The 17,087-nt window shown below is 41.4% G+C and overlaps 1 protein-coding gene and 1 long non-coding RNA gene across 4 annotated transcripts in view; one reads left to right on the top strand and one right to left on the bottom strand.

Moving 5' to 3' along the window:
• FBXL4 (F-box and leucine rich repeat protein 4) overlaps positions 1-5,559 on the bottom strand; it is a 67,745-nt gene extending 62,186 nt beyond the window's left edge. The window contains exons 1-3 of one of the 3 annotated variants that reach the window (XM_054194146.1): positions 5,486-5,533; positions 4,767-4,877; positions 1,281-1,722 (exon numbers count right to left, since the gene is read on the bottom strand). The gene's annotated coding sequence lies outside the window, so the exon portion shown is untranslated. Of the gene's footprint in view, positions 1-1,280; positions 1,723-4,766; positions 4,878-5,145; positions 5,300-5,485 lie in introns of those variants that run through there. The other 2 variants (XM_054194145.1, XM_054194144.1) reach the window with 2 other exon arrangements.
• A 123-nt stretch (positions 5,560-5,682) lies between these two features.
• Positions 5,683-16,697, top strand: LOC128907130 (uncharacterized). The gene is made up of 3 exons (XR_008465480.1): positions 5,683-5,782; positions 6,210-6,399; positions 14,308-16,697. It is a non-coding gene; the product is annotated as an uncharacterized LOC128907130 (long non-coding RNA).
• The last annotated feature ends 390 nt before the right edge of the window (positions 16,698-17,087 follow it).

The raw sequence follows: 17,087 nt of genomic DNA, 5'->3' as shown, positions 1-17,087 counted from the left end.
ATCTGAATGTTGCCTTTAGGACACAGAAGGGCTGTATCATATTCCCTACTAATAAAGATCCTCTTACATATGCTTGTCCCATATTTAGCAGCCGCTCCATACCTGCATGATGTAAACTGTTAGATTTACCAACACACAAGGAAACATGGAACATATTCTCCGATTTCTGCTAGCGATACACAAGACACTTGGGCAGTAACATAGCACTCCAGAATTCCCATCCTCCAGTACCAGAGACTGTTTCTCACAAATTGACCTTTGGATTAGCCCGTCCATGGGATTTACTAGGAAAGAATAAGGAGCAACGCCCGTAACCTGTTAGAGGCCAAAACAGGGATGACTAAGCATGTCTCAAAATAGAATAAATGTTTCTTCAACAGCCTGTACTAGAGTTGCCTGTTAATCATGGGATACATGGTATAGTAATCACTGAACCAACAGAAATTACTCTTCTATTGCAGAAGCTGCATGAAACAACAACTAACATCATGCCTTACATTGCCTGGGAGACAAACCATATATTTAATGTTTGCAATGGGTACAAGTGAGATTATACTTTATAGAGTTTTTGGAAGCATAAGCTTAAAGTAGGGTAAATAATTAAAAAAATAGAGATGAATCGAAGTAACTCTTGTATCCACTGTGCGTGTTTCTTGGGTAGATTGCTTGTTTCCAATACTTACAAAACGCACAGAGGTGTACAAACAGCTCTTTCGCTTGAACGTTGCCAGCAAGAAGGAGCTTGCAGTAACAGATAAGGACAGGCTCCACTATTTGACCCTCTTACTCGTGACAGCGAGAAAGTTTACTAACGAAGTGTTCACTTCTCACTTTCTTGCCTCTTCTATTATTAGCTTTTTGTTTAGTTCCTGTCCTTCACTCAGTTTCACATGTTGACATAGCTGTCAACAACATGAATTACTCCTGACACTCAGTGCAGAAGGGAATGCATAAGACGATAGGCTGGATCCACTTCAAGCTCTCCTGGAATGCCAAAACCCAATAATGTCACATTTCCCCCAAACATCCTGTTGAACAAAGTTTTAGAAAAGGCACTGGGGAAAAAGCAGCACAACCCCCAATCTCTCCTCCTTAAAAAAAAACACCCAAAAAACCAACTCCAAACTGAAAATTGGTATTTTATCTTTTTAGCATGGAGCTGCTGTAAGATGTAAGTGAAGCTTACAAATACATTCTCCTTCTGGATTTTTCCCCTCTTAAAACATAAAAAAAACCATTTACAGAATATGCCAACAGACGTTAAACTTCAACAAACTTACTGCTGTCAAGCCCTGGAATCGTGTGCCAACCAGCAGATACACCAGCTTCTAACTCAAAATTTCACTGATTAACATGGTTTGAAGGCTGTTCCATGGAAATTATGGCTTTACAGAGCTCAATTTTAAGAATCGTTCAGTTGGGGTACTTCAAGATCAGGTGCAAATTATTTACGCATCCTGCACATCTTCACATCTGCACTGCAAACTTCACTCTGCTTCTGGCCAGAGCCCGGAGCTGCTGCAAAACCCAGCTGTGCTCCCTATCAGCTTGTCAAAGGGCAGCATAACCGCCGGCTGGTTCAGAGCCATACATGAATTGTCTGCTCAGTTTAAGTCGGGTCTAACAGAGCAGATAACTTGCAATCATGCTGCAGGTTTTCCATCAGCAGAAACATTAATTAGGGTCCTTCCCCCGCTACCAACGTGATGATTTTCATATAACCTGTAAATATTTGATATCCTTGAGACTGATGCCACTTTGTCTGACATCAGTCAACAAGCTCAAAAGTTATGAAGTAGGAAGAAACAAGGCAAAGCATACAGTTTCCAGAAAAACATATTTGTCTAAAAAAGCAATACAAGTGGAAGAAAATTACTTCTCAAGAGTTAAAAGCAATATAGGATTTAGTAGTTTATAACAAGTAAAAGGAAACAGAAAACTATTATAAAAGAAGGATAAATAAGCATTAGGACTGCAACAGAAATAGAAAGTCTTCTTTTGGCATTTTAAAAGAAGCATCAGGAATTGTGTGTAGTTAAAAGACAAATGAAAAATTGCTCAGGAGGTTGAAGGATAATAAGCTAGTGAAAGAATTACATTAAATGCAGATCAGTAGGACCAGATGATATAGAGAGGTTTTTTTCAGGAACTACCACAGGTCAACCCGATTTCCAATTAAAGGGATTTAACTTTGCAAAAAAAAGATGAAAATCCAGACTCAGGCCTATGCAAAGCATGAGGATAAACAGCCCTGGAGCAGAGCAGTTCATGTACATGCAAAGTTTATGTGGAAAAGTCCCCTCTCCCCCAAACTGCTTGATTATTTTTAAGAGATCCATTTGGGCCTATGCAACTACACCTTCCAATCTCTGTCAGCATCTTTGGCCTGTTGCGTATTATTCATTTTCTTTTGTACAGGCATAATTATGCCAAACTGAAGCTTAATGAAGGTTTCTTTTAAACGTATCCTCCCAAGCAGCAGCCTTCTACTTCTTCTATTTGGTTTCTTTCATATCATAATATTTTTTCTGTCAAGATACCATTACATAGATTGAAATGCCTCTATTAAATATCAGGACCCTCAGCGGTCACCACAGATGGCACAACGGTTTGGTTAGAAACATAAGGCAACACACTACAGTGACATTGTCAGGTGCTATCCTATGCCTACATGCCCAATTTGCACTTCCAGACGAGATCCCACTCCCCAAACTCTCTTGGCGCTGCCTGAGCTCTGCCTTGCACAGGCCTGTCCCTCTCTGCTTCACAGCTACCTCTCCAGACAGTGCTGCTGAGGAGCCAGATGAGTCCTGGGGCTCCTCCAGCCAGACACCAACCACTCCCGCAAGCAAGTGTAGTTTTCAGTCTGGTCATCTCCTCGAACCAACATGAAGTCAGTGCTGACTTAAGGGGAGAGTAAAACTGCAAGAGCCCCAAGTCAGACCAGCTTGAAGGGCCATGGAAATGTCACCTCTAGTTTTACAAGACCGACAGGACTCCAGAGAACCAGACTGGACTGGACCTGGAATAAAACTTGCCTAAGAGAGAGAGAGGGGCTACCTTCTTTGAAAATACATTAGAGCCCATCACATTATTTACAATCTCTCCTATTCTGATCATTATTTAATTGACAACTATTTCACTTACATAAGCAAATTCCCTTTTTCTATTATGATTAACCCCTTCTTCTCATACATACAGAAAGCCTTCTAAGACTGTAATTCACTATTTCCTTCTTTCAAACACAACAAACCTTGATAAAGGAAAATGTCTTATGGTTTCTCTACAGATATCATTGGAACAGGCACTAATTAAACTTAAAGCATTCAAAAGCTCTAGATCTCTTCAGTCTATTTTGCCTCTTTTTACTGGGAGTTTATGTACACAGATCTATTTTCCAGCTTCCAAGCAACCCCTCCTGTTAATGATTATTGTACATATTCATTTTGTACTTAGTTATTCACCAGCCAGACTGCTGAGAAAAGGTGGGAAACATACAGAAAAATACTGGGGGTTTGGAGGGGCTGCAAAGTGAAGGTCGTTATGTAAAAACGTAACCAGTAACAGCTGTTACACACAGAAAAAAATGAAAGATGGCATATTTCGTCCCTGAGCCATCCCTGGCATTGTGTATGTTAGACATGAGTTTGTACTATTTCAAGAGAAGCAAATGTTGTATATACAAGTCATGTATACACCAGGTTTGATTTTTAAAGCCAGAGAGGTAGTAATTCCTCTTTACGCCTGCTTTGCTAATCTCACATTTGGGAGTACTGTGCAGAGTTTTCTTTCATTTGACTATAAAAGAAACAGCAACATTGACAAATTACAAAGAACATATAAATGACAAAAAGAATAGATTGTATTGTCTCTGAAGAAAGATTAATGCAATTTAACATATGCGTCTTAGATAAAAGATGGTAAATGGAAAATCTCTTAATTATCTTTGTACATTAATGCACAGAGGGAATACTGGATCCTTACATTAGAGGCTAAAACAGAGTATTTTTACCCCAGGTTAGCATCTCTCGCTGTTAATTACCTAGATTATACCAACATCTACACTCAACTTGTTGAAACTAGAAGCTAATATTAATTAAAAATTAATAAGCTCTTTCAGTATGCTTTAAACTCAGGTCCTACTTGCTGTGTTTATTCCTGTAATGTGTTCTGGCACTAAGAAGATAGCTATTTTACGTATTTGCAACTTAAAAATTTATAGTTTCAAAAAAAAAAAAAAAAAGGAACATTATGACAATTCTATCTACTTAAAATCTTGCTTGTGTTGCTGTCATGAGCACCAAAACATGCAAAATCCAAGAATTTCAGGTTACTTCACTGATTGCCTGTTCCTTCCTGCTAGGACCAGAACGCATCGCATGTTTTGGCATAATGGTGTAATGGAGACAAAAGTTCCTCAGGCATCTATTACACGCTCCAGGTGACCACCCGGCCTTCTAGAGATTGCGTTCACACGTAACAAGAAACTGTTTCTCAACATGGGTAAATCATCATCAGGTAGCCCCTTTTAGAAATGACTCATTTTATGCAAAGCCTGAAGGCACCAGCATTACACCACTTCATTTTGTACAACTGCCCTTCCAGCTATAGTGAAACCGTCCTCCTCATACCCCCAAAAAAATACATACATATATCCCTATTCAATACTACTTTCGATATGCAACTTAAGTGCATTTGTCTGCTCATTTTTCGCTTCACAACGTTGTACTACCTCTCCATATGGTCATATTTTGTCTAGTATTTACTTGCTGGTCAGCTGCCTCCTCACTGCACCAGCGGCCGTTACCTCCCACTGTCCCTTCATCAGCCTGCACTGACAACAACTCACACGAAGTGAAGCACCCCAAAGTACATACCTAAAAAAAAAATAAAAATAATAAAAATAAATATTGCTAGTTAAGCTCCCACCCTGCTTCTGTCGTGTTGTGGTCGGGCAATGGGGTAACCAGGTACACGTACCCCGTGTAACACCACAGGGACCGCGGGGCGGTTCCCGCCTACCGAGGCGGGCCCGGCGCTCCCGGGGCTCTGCACCGCCCGCGGTGCCCCAGCTCCCTCCGCCTCCATCCCTGCTCCTCCCGCCCCGCTCCCTCTCCTCCCTATCCCGTCGCACCCCTCGGGCACCTGCGCTCCACCCAGGGTCTCGCCGAGGCCCAGGGGACACCCTCGCCCCGCTGCCGCCGCTGCCCGCCGGCTCCCCTCCCTCCCCGACGCGCCGACAGCCCGCCCTGGCCCCGCCAACCACCGCCGGGCCACTTCCTCCGACCGACACCCGCGCCGGCCCCGCCGCCGCGATAACCGGCGGGCCGGCGGCGCTGCCAGGCCGGGCGGGGGCGCCGAAGGTGGGGGCCCGCCACCTGCCGCCCTGTCCCCCTCCCGCGGCCGCGGCCCGAGGGGAGGGGCCCCGGTCGAGCGGCGCGGCGCGATCCGGCCCTCCCCCGCCGGCGCGGAGCCGCCACCCTACCCCGTCCGGAGGGCGGAGCAGCTCGGGCCGCCGCCGCCGTACCAGGCGCCCGCCGGAAGCCCCGCACGGCGGCGGGGGCGGAGCGGCGGAGGAAGAGGCGCGGCGGCGGCGGCGGGCGGCCGCGGGGGCGGGGCCGGGGCCGGGGCCGCCAGCTGCGCGTGCCCGCGCCTCCGCGCGGGGTGGCCGTTGCCGTTGCCGTTGCCGTTGCCGTTGCCGTGCTGAGGGCGGCGGCAGGCGGGCCCCGGCGGGAGGCCTGGGCTCGGCCCGGTGGCCCGTTCTTTATTTTACTTGCAAAAAGTAAAGCGGGGGGCGGGGGGGGTGTGTGTGTTGCTGTTCCGTTATTGTTCCGGTACTGTTTGTGGCTCAAGCCCCCTCTGGCTTGTTTCGTTCTCCCTCAGCGGCCGTGGAAGGCCGCCTGCCCTTTGGCAAGCCCCGGCCTGGTTCCTCACAACACTTTTTAGCTCCTCCTTATGTCTCACCCTAAGCCCTGGCCCAACCGGATCATGCTTTTAACGTGGGGCTTTCGAGTCCCTGGCGTGTCATAAGGGCAGCCTTGATTTTAATTGCTCTTAATGAGCACTTGCTCCAGCGAATTGTGGTGCCTCTTGGGTCCCTAACTGGCATATTGCTGAGGAAGTGTCATGTTTTGCTTCCATATCCTCTAATTTGCTACGCATGCCCAAGCACTTGTGCCTTCTCTCCCAACTGCCACTTCCGATTCCAGCTCCTGAGGTGATCGACAAAATTGCTGTCAGTCCGTCTGGCCTCATCCTGTCTCCGGCGATGGATGCTCCACATTAAGATGGTACCTGGGACCGTTCAGTTACAGTAGAAAATAGTGATGCTGACTTTGACTACGTGGTCAAAAATAATTCTAAAAAAACAGAAAAGATTCAAAATACTTGACATCTAAGGTACTTTTGATATAATGCTTTAATATAAATTCTATACATTTATCATAAATGCCAAGTATAGAAATCTGTAAATTTAGGATAGAGTGCTTCTGTGTTGCTAACTGTAGTGGCAGGCAGGCTGCTACACAACCCTGCTTTCCAGAAGCAGACATGCCAGGGTGACCGGTTTGTAGGCGATTCATGTACCTGCACGCACAGAAATATACAGAAATACATATTTTAGAAGCCACTGTCCTATTTTAAAATAGCAATTTTAGCCCCAACTTTTAAGGCATTTCTTGTACAGAGGAGGAAGGTAGGCTTTTCAGGTTCCAGTGGCAGCAGCGTAGCGTGCCTTTGTGCGGCACTTAGCCTCACACCTACCCTACAGTCAGGGGGTAGCTACAGAGTGCTTATAAAGGTGCTTTCAATACTTACCTTCACAGACAGTGTCCACCCCAAAATTTGAATTCATAATACAAAAAAAATAAAATCAGAAATAAGACTATGAATAAGTTTGATGAGTCAGAAAATGGGTTAGATATGAAGCTAAATTTTTGTGATTTGTTTATTTTATTATTTTCATTTTGGTTTTTGTACATATACTATGCTCCCTTTCTGGTCAATTAAGAGAAGGGGACACTTTGAAGGCACAATTTATCTAACCCATTTAAGACTTCTACTTTAGCATGAAATGTATCACCTAGGAACAGGAACCTAAGAACATCCATTTCTATCTATTGGCTACAAAGGGAAAGCAGGCAGCTAGTTCAGGTATCTGTACAGAAGTCTATGTTTGACCAAATCATTCCTATACAGTGTTTATTTTAAGACTATATTGAGTTCCGTGTCAGTGCAGAAGATAGAAGGATAAGAAAAGTTTTTCTCTCCATTCACCCTCCAGTTCACAAATGCTGGAATTATCACTTAAATTTAGCTTCGTAAAGGTTGTATGTTTGATCTAGTCTGCTAGGCTTATTCTATAACCCACGGGGAGACATGGCTGCCTCCAGCCATGTCTCATTCACTCCTATGACAGGTGCCTAAGATACACAAGAGATAACTGCTCTTTGGAGGTACACCTCTCTCCGCTTAGTGTAGACTATCCCCAAGCTTTCAGATGGCAAATATGATGTGCTATTTCTGAACGCATCCATACCAGGCTAGACAAATTACAGAACCAACTTCATCGTTATTCACAGAGGTTGTCCGACAGCAGGTAGCATTTTTAAAACTACGGGGAGATGCTAGTATTTATTGAAGGGGACAGATGACATTGGATGACAGTGTCCTTTTTGTCTAGGCTGCTGTCTCAAATCCAGGCTGTGTGCATTCAAGATGTGCTCCAAATTACTGTCAGATTATCATTCCACAGCCTTTGTAAAAATCAATTGATGATCTGTTTTTATTCAACAGTTATCCGCATCTGGAGCTGGCGGATAATTTCCAGTGAGCTATGCCACATAAACACTTTATACCCATTTCTACATACACATCAGCAACAAAGCTAGGGCTAGAATATGTTCCAAAAAGGGTCCTTTGTGTTGGAATGAAATACACTGGTACAACAGTACAGGAAACCTTCCATTTGTAAAATAACAGTGAGATTTATCTTCTGTGTGTTAATCAAACTTTGTAATCACCAAATTCATGTCTTAACAGCATCCTGCTTCTCCTTCAGCTTTTGGTCCTTATGATAAGCAGTGCTATGGCTTGCTCATTAGGGGGAAATCTTACTGAACTCAGTAGGAATATTGTAATTTCAAAATTAAGTATGAAGAATGGGAAGGCCATATAACTGGTGTGGTTAAATGTGATTAAGTTATGTCTGTGTCTACCAAAGGCATGCAAGGGAATTATACGACCAGTGACATTTCAATTACTTTTGACTCCCAAGACATGTGGCTGGGTCTTGGATCCACAGTCAGGTACTTTAACTCACTTGTCACCACAAGGTGCCATTGTGGTGGCTGATAAAAATGTCCAGAGGGAAACTTTACATAGGAGGAGGTAAAGATCCCACCACAACAGCTATTGTGTCTGGTGGTTGGGAGCTCCAAGGCTCTTTTATGTTCTACGCTCCCAGAAGATGTCCAGATCCACTTTTCCAGGCAAGGTGGTTGTTGAAAAAAGCACACATAGCAAAGCAATTTTTAGTGAGAATGAAGAATCTGGTGATTAAGCAATGAAGCTTACCTGAACCTTGGGTAAGGAGTTAGTCAACAGCTTCTCCTGAAAACAGGGTAACACTAGTTAAGTTTGCAAAAAAAAGAGAGGCCTGTGTTGCTATTTCTAACATATCAGTTGAGAAAACATTTTTTTAAATAAATAAATCATGCAAAAAACCAGTCACCAGTTCCTGTTCCCAGCAGGAAACTGATCTGAATTTTGTTATCACTTTGCAAAGCTTTGTATTTTAACATGTTAAATTGAACCCCAAAAATAATGACATCATTTTAATCTGTGAGTTATTTTTAATACAACAAACTTAGCCAAGTGTTAACTGCAAAGCAGCGCTGAATGCATATGCATAACACTGTTGCCGTTGGTGTGAGTTGTTCTCTCTGGCTTCCTCTGCATCCCAGGATATTAACCCAGCATGGGAAACATCTCACTGCCTCTTGGACTGGCATTACTGCTTTTTGATATGTGAAATTACATATATTCTTTGAAGTGGAAGAGAAAGTATACTAAGTCAATGAAACTCCTCACTGAGTAAATTTAAACATATTTGTAGGTGTTTCCATGAGCCGGGCCTAACAAGTCATTGGTTTCTTTGGCAGCTCGAACTCTTATTTTTTTCAGGGGAAATTTGTTATTCCATATGAGGTTTTTTTCCCATGTAACAATATTTTGCATAGCATCCCCTCTCTGCTATGCTCTATGAAAACGGCATGTTGGATAGGTAATCATATTTGCTGCATTTTATCTTTATTTTCCTGTATTTTTATTAAAAGATAAAGAGAAGAATGTGCCACAGTACAAGTATGTGCTTAAATTTTATACACGATTAAACTACTGCGGTATTTCATCTGTGTCTGTGCTGTTTGGCACTGGTTCTCGGTAGATCACACGCAATTTAGGCTATAGACTTGCTGGGGCAAGGGCAATGCCTTGTTATGTCTCCTGTGAAGTACCTAGTATACATTATCAAATTATAGAACAATAACAGTTTCAGCGTTTGAATGGCTAAGCACTGCCCTTACTGTGGAAGCACTCCGCATGATATGTAATTAAGCTTTAAGGAAAAAGCATAAAGAATGAGAAAAGCCCAGTTTATTAAAATACCGTATTACCTGGGCATATCATGGTTAAAAATCTTTCCTCTCTCCTTTTTGTCTTTCTGCAGAAATATGAGCAATAATCCTAAAGCCTGGGAAGGATGTGCTGACTGAGGTCTTCGTGAGGTTTTTAATGAGGATTAGGGAATCTGAGATAGTGTAATCTACTGTATACAAGGAGGTTGTTGTGCAAGAACCTTCAGACAAGTTTTAAATCAGAATCCTTTGTCAGCAGCAGTAGGATCCAGTAAGGATAATATGCTAATTTTAACCAGAAATAGGCTTCATATAGGGATCTAAAGAGACAGAGATAGATACAATCTTATTAAGCTTTTGTGTTGACACTGCACAGCTTGTTACTGCATTCAATTGAAATTTAAGAGTGGGAATGTAAAACCTGTATAACATCTTAGCAAGATATACAGTAACATTGACATCTGAATAACAATTGAAAGAATAAGTAGGAAATTCCCTTAGCCCTTGGGCTACCGCCATTTTTCTGTTCCAGCAGACAAGTAAATGCTCTAGGTGTCTATGCCATAAAAACTTTCCCAGAGGCAATTCTGGCAAAGCACCTACCTTCTTCAAACCGGACCTGTTGCGTTAACCTTCTGAATGTCAGATTTCTAAAGCTAAGTGCTCCTGGTGCACTGTTGGCTGCTTCTAGTCTCTCGGCTTTCCTTGCAGCCTGCTAGGAGTGCAGAAGAGTATCACAGGCGTGTACGCTCAAGGAACAGGGACAATTGATTCCTTCTTCATAACAACTAGAGGGCTGCAAGGTACATTTGAACAAGGTCTTACTGTAATTTCATGATGAAAGGAAAGTTCTAACAATTAGCATGACTATTTTATCAGGCTTATGATATTTATTGGTAGTAATTGTTAATCAGTTCAAGTCTCCTTTATCATGCCAGTACTTTTTCTTTAGAAATGTATCAGCCATTTCATATTTTCTTGCATAATGGCAGTATGAACTGACTAGCAACAAGGAGCAGATGACTGGTAGTTTTGAGATAGATGTGTGTAATGTCCACACTGTGCATTTTTTTAGCACAAAAACCAAGGGAATAGATACAGCTGCAGTGCAGTACTCCAGAGTTTGCAGATCTGAGCCATATTGATTTCAATACAGATGTGTCATTTAGCCTCACAAAAAGACATTGTTAGCCTCTCATCAAACATCACATAACTATTTTAAACCCTTTATAATATTTTCATATGACCAGAGATATTTTTATAGGTCAGTTGTGCTCCATGGCTACAAAGCTGCCTGTGGCTCATCCACTGCTGCCGCATTTTTCAATGGCATGATGAGTCAAATCAGAGCTCAGCAGCGCTGAAGAGTTACAGATGCTAAACAGTAAGATGATTCCACCCAAGAGTGAGAAACCTGGAAAACTATAAGAAGTACTGTGAAGCTCATATCGTTGTTCCAATCAGATCAATGTGAGCATTGTTATCAATGTCAATGAATGGAGAAGTTGATGGCGGTGCTTTGCAACTCATGTCTTAGACATCCAATGTGATGGATCAGATGTACAAAAGTTTTCTTTCAGAAATAGCAGGTGCATCCACTGCATGCAGAAAAGCTGCTTTCAGCCATATAAATACGCCAACAGTAAAACCATATGCTTAGTATCACTGCTAAAGATATCATACAAGTATAAAAAGTAAAAGTGATGTATTAAAAGACAATATAAGAAAATTTACCCATGAAAAATTGAGGAGGTTTTACTGCTTGCTGTGTTTTATTAAAAAAAAACCAAAACCAAAACCAAACAGCCCAACAACCAACCAACCAAAAAACCACAAACAAATGAAAGGAGACGAAATATACAAAACACATTGCAAAGCTTATTTTGTGGTGGAAGAGTTCAGAATATGCATTAGAATTCAGCATCTTATTTCACTGCCTTCTTTTAAAACAAATTATTCCTGAATTTTAGCGAAGGAAAGTCTGGGAGCTCTGAATGTATACAAGCCCTAAAAAGTCATGGGAAATCTACCACAACTTGGACAGTTAATGACCTAATGACCTCTTGGTTAACCTAATGAGTCCTCTTCAGCAAGCAAGGGCACAAAAAAGAAACCTATCTTCTCAAAGAGATGAGGTCTATTCATCAGCAGAAGTTCAGGCCTCCCAGAGTTGAGGATAAATGACTTCAGGTCATCCAACTGAGTTTGACATTCAAGCATTTTTCCAGAAAGTTGAGCAAACAGAGAAAATGGATTGAGAAGGAGGACTCATTGCTAGGGTGGGTGTGTAAAACTGGCAAGAAGTCACTAGTTGTGTTCTTTCAGCTTTTTGTTTCCAGCAGGTAATGTGTAAGAAAAGAGACTGTTGCTTCCCTAAATATATAAGCTTTTAGCAGCCAATTTCAGGACAGACTTAATGAGCTTCAGCTTCTGACTAGAAGCTTGTAGCCACCTGCCTTTCCTTGCTATACCAACAGCTCAAAGTCACACACACACACACACACACACACACACACACACACACACACACACACACACACGCTGCCCCATTGGCAGGAAGTGCTTTTGATCTCCTTAATTTGTGAAAGTCCCGTAAGTATGATACAGTGCAAATATAAAATAATACAGCCGTATGTCTGACCCAAGCATTCTCTGTTTGGTGATGAATTTGCTACAGCAATAGAAACCACTGGACTAAGTCATTTCTGAAGTATGCATGGGTACTGTGTTGGCATTCAAACAATCAGAATATAAAAGCCAAGAATCTCGGGGTTTTTTTCATTCTTGCCTACTAATTATACTGGAATTTTCTACCTTAGTGAGCTGAATGCTCTATTTCTGTCTGACAGCTAGTCAGAAACAAGTGTGCTGTTAGTTACACATAGTTCTCCAACTCTTAGGTCTTAGTTTATTTAGCTAGCTCCCTTCTATTTTGCATATTTTAGCTTTTGAAATTATCATATTTTCTTGCAAGAATTTGGCTGGTTTACATAGTTGATGAAGCGGGTTTGTAATCTAGATAATATTTACAGAGAGAGGGTGAATAGGCAGCAATATCAAGCAACATATTGTCATACCAGTGTGCAGATGAATCATGATGGGCCGGACATCTACATATAAGTTTTCTGGGCAGCATTGCCAGGGAGAAATACAGTGAAGCAGGAGTAAATGCTAGCTGATCCCAAACAAGTAAAACTAGGTATCATTTTAAAATAATCCCTTTTCCACATCCACACATCATTATTGCTTTGGAAAGAGGACTCATAGCATAATGGGACATGATGGTTCCTAGCTATGAAATTACCAACGCTGTGAAACTTTAAAGACTCAGATGTGTTCAGACTGAGTTAAGTATGATAGAGTCGCATACTGTTAAACCTGCATGGTTTGTGATTTTATCAGCTGTGGATTGATTCCCGGTATGTTAATGAAGACCTATGTATAGTTTTCTTGATTAACTTAAGGCTTAGACCTTGTTACTTTAGCACTAAACAAGATTTAGGTTTTCGAGCTGTTGCATCTGATACCTCAATTATTCATCCGGGGAATTAAGGTACAATTAGCATGAATTCCTGCTCACATGGAAATAGATGGTTATGTTAATTCGGATGCAGTTGCTGAAAGACTTCTGAATAATGAAAAGACTGGTATTAATATCTTGGTATTGGATACAGATCAGACTGTGTAAGGAACATTTTTTTTTTAATGTAGAAATGTCATCATAGTTTGTTTTATTTGTTCCATTCCCCCTTCGGTTTCTGGCTATTCAGCACATCTGCCAATGATTTCACATAACTATGACTGCTAAATAGTTTTTGACAACAAATATATATAAAATATTTGGCCTACTTTTGCACTGATTTATACACTTCTGAATGAGGGTAACTCCTTTGAAGTGACTGGAATTACTCCATTATAAAGTCGCTTAAGGAAGATCGTAGGTAGGTCAGTTCTTCCTGGAGCTTTTTCCTCCAACATATCATGTCTGAGATTTGCCAGTGAGTTGCTGGTACTGTAATTAATTAGTTCATCTAAAAACAAGGTAACAGTGTGCAGTTGCTAAGAACATTGGAATATGTTTTTCATGGCAGCGCAATTTCATTCTTAGCTTTTAAATACAGCAGTTTCACCAGAAGAGCCGTGTTTGGGGTTTTTTTTAATCTATTGATTTCTTTGCTTCCTGGCACCAAAAGCTTTCCTTACTGTTTGGAGGGCATAGCTAAGGATCATCAGTCCAAGCCTGAAGCTGCAGTGACATCTGCAGCTCCTGCACGGATTAAGGAGGCTTGGGATACACAGAAAACTGCTTATGTGTTTGCAGCCCGCTCACCTCCACGCAGGGGACACCAAGTTACTTGGAATTACAGGCAAAATGAAACAGTTTTTTTTGCTGCCTACTGTTAGCTTCCAGTATGCATTAATGAAAGATATTCAGTGTTGTTGGAGAGATTTTTCCCTCTCCTATTATTATAACCCTTTAGACTGAGTGTTGTCCTGGCCCTGTCTTCCTGATGATCACTTATTCTGGGCACATAGTTAGTCCTGAAGGTGGCATTGTTATTGACTGAACATACTAACTGCTTGAGAAAATGTTGATTACTTCACATTCCTGAAAATTAATCCTGAAACCTTCCTGAACTATATTAATCAACTCCTTTAACTTTTTCTCCAGTGGAGAAGGTGGAGGCCAGCAATGTCATCGAAGAGCAGGTGCTCCTCCCTGCCTCATTAGCACCTTGCCTTCTTCAGTTGCAAAATCCTCGAAACCAAGAATGCTATTTATAGCTTTTACAAAGCTCCGTTGGCCTGTCCTGTCTCTGCAGCTAACCATTTGTCTGCCTCTTCCACTGCGTTAAATCAGCCCCTTGTGACAGCACCCTCAAGACCTGCAGAAGCAACAGCTCTGGAATGACGTGGCAGGTCTGAAGGAGATTGATGGCAGACCGATGGGAGCATTTAAGCACGGCATCTTCTGAGAGACTGAGGAAGAAATCAGGAGCATGAGGATGATAAAAGGGGAATATGGGGACACAGCAGAGACTCCCATAAATAAGAGCTGGCCAGATCCCAAGACAGAAGGGTAATCTCAAAATGCCTATAAAGAGGATGCTGGTAACAAATGACTTTTTATTTTTCATATGTGTATTCTGACTACATTAGGAACGAAACGCAAGAGGGCACTTAAATCTAATCATAGAAGCTATGTTAGAAAAAAGGGAATATTTTCTTTCCTATATTTGCAGTAATTATCTTCTGATATCTTTGTATGATGTCACAAAATCAAATACTACTGTTGGATTATTTTGTGATCAGCAAGAATATTTGTAGTCCTCTGTCTGCAAGGTGTGTATCTCACCAGATGTCCTTGTGGTTCCAGGATATCTATGGAGAATTATTCCTTCCATATGCAAGGCAGCACAGCCCAACTGGCCAAGGATATTACTCTGAAGCGCCAGGCTAACCTGCCTCCACACACTGGATACTGGAATTAAGAATTTTTATTTCAGATCAGAATGGAAAATCCTATATTTCTAATGACAGTAGTGATAGCTACAATGACAAGAAGTGCTTTTTTTATGATGTTAACAGGCAGGGACCTTTAAATGTTGATAGCAGAGGTATGCAGTACAAGCAAATGCTGTGGTGATCCATTTTCAGCGTGTAGGAAGTGTCTCTGTGCATAGTCCTGGCATACAGTAATAGCTACGCACACAAGTGGAAATCAGATGGTCTAGGTAGTAACACCTAGGTCTGCTGCAGCCAGCTGAGTGACCTTAGATATCTATCACCTATCTACGTATGCAGATGCTCTCCCATCACAAAGGAGGATTAATGATACTACTTCACAGAGCTAATGAGAAAATGAATCAGTTAACATTTGATTCGCAAGAGCCATAAAGCATTATATAGACATTGTTTGTTTTAAATTCCTCCCTCTATCATGCTAGCTAATAAGCAGTATTATTCATATTCATACTATTATTAAAATCACACTGTATTTACGAGATAACCCAAAGCATCTTTCCAATACGCTTTTTCTAGCTTCTTTTCCACTTAGTATTTCTCTGCCAGGCTACCTGGATTGCAGAATCTCAGTTCAACGGTATGCATAGGTTAGAAGATATAAGCAGGTGGGATCGCTCCCCACCCCCCTCCCTGAAAGTCATCATCAAAGAGCTTTATTCTCCTCTTACGATACCTAACAATCTCTCATTTTTCCTCAGTTTCAGGATCTCATTCTTGAGAACCAGTTTACTGATCTGGATGGAAATAGTTTAAAGGATCTGACTCAGAGTTTGTCCTCCTGCTTCTGTAAAGCTGAAAGAGATCATTCGCAAACAATCAAAGTGTACATTCACATTTGGATGGAGCATACATGCTTTTTCAATCTGGTCCTTGCACCAACTAACAGAGGTGAAAAGACATCATCAGCAAATGATGTGGAGCATCATTTAATCATATGTAATTTATTTCTTGTTTAACACCAGAGGACATATGATTTTGTAAATATTTATACAGGGTCTTAGAGTCACCTATATAATAATGGGTTCATATTCAATAATGACATATCCCCAACACGAAAACCTGTACTTGTTAAAATGAATTCTAATTTGTGTTCTGGTTTGCTTCTTTTGTGTTTGGTTTTATTTTTTTCAGTAATATTTCTGGTTATCGAACCCGTACATTCCTCAAACAAATCAGGCTATATCCTGTCTAAATGCAAGCATAAATGTCCCAGGAACATAGTTTGAGGATGAAGCAGGTCCTGGTTACATGTCTCAAACTGCTATTGTATTTCCTTTAGGAAAAAATCACTGGTTTATTTCCTTCTGCTATACACTAGTTAGCCTTCCCAATGTGAGATGCTTCCTTGATGCAACTAAGACAGCAGTTCATTTGAAGCCTCCATTAAAAACCATCTTTTTACAGTACTGCGTGAGTCTTTCCGGTCCACCCAGTTAGACTTTCTTTTCACTTCTAACTTTCCATCTGGATTCAGAGCAGGCTGAAAAATCAGTTCTCGCTCTTCCAAGGGTTAAATTTCTGCTAACAAATATGGACTATTTGATATGAAAACCATTATTGTTTGATATGTCAAATAAAACATTTGTCAATCAAAAGTCTTTAAGCACCGGGCTATGTGACATTTACTCTTTTATAAACCAACAAAGTCCCTGGTGGCATGCCTTTCTTCCTCTCATTTAAATAGTGGTAAGAGAACAAATCACACTTCAGGGCAAGTTGATAACTGCCAGTCACGATTCCTGCCTTGTTTACTATAATGAGGAGGGTAATAAATGCATCTGACCATTTCAGCTGGCATTTGCATAGATGAATGATTTGTCCAGTCAGTCGCTCTCCAGTGATTTGGGCCTTTTTGTCAGCACAAAGAGCATTCAGTCTCCCTGGAATTTACAGCAGCCAAGCTCTCATTAGCAAACATCCTTTACC

Source organism: Rissa tridactyla, chromosome 3, assembly GCF_028500815.1.
Source record: "Rissa tridactyla isolate bRisTri1 chromosome 3, bRisTri1.patW.cur.20221130, whole genome shotgun sequence".
Lineage (NCBI taxonomy): Eukaryota > Metazoa > Chordata > Aves > Charadriiformes > Laridae > Rissa > Rissa tridactyla.
Note: the sequence above shows the minus strand (reverse complement) of the source record. Positions and strands in the feature narration are given on the sequence as shown.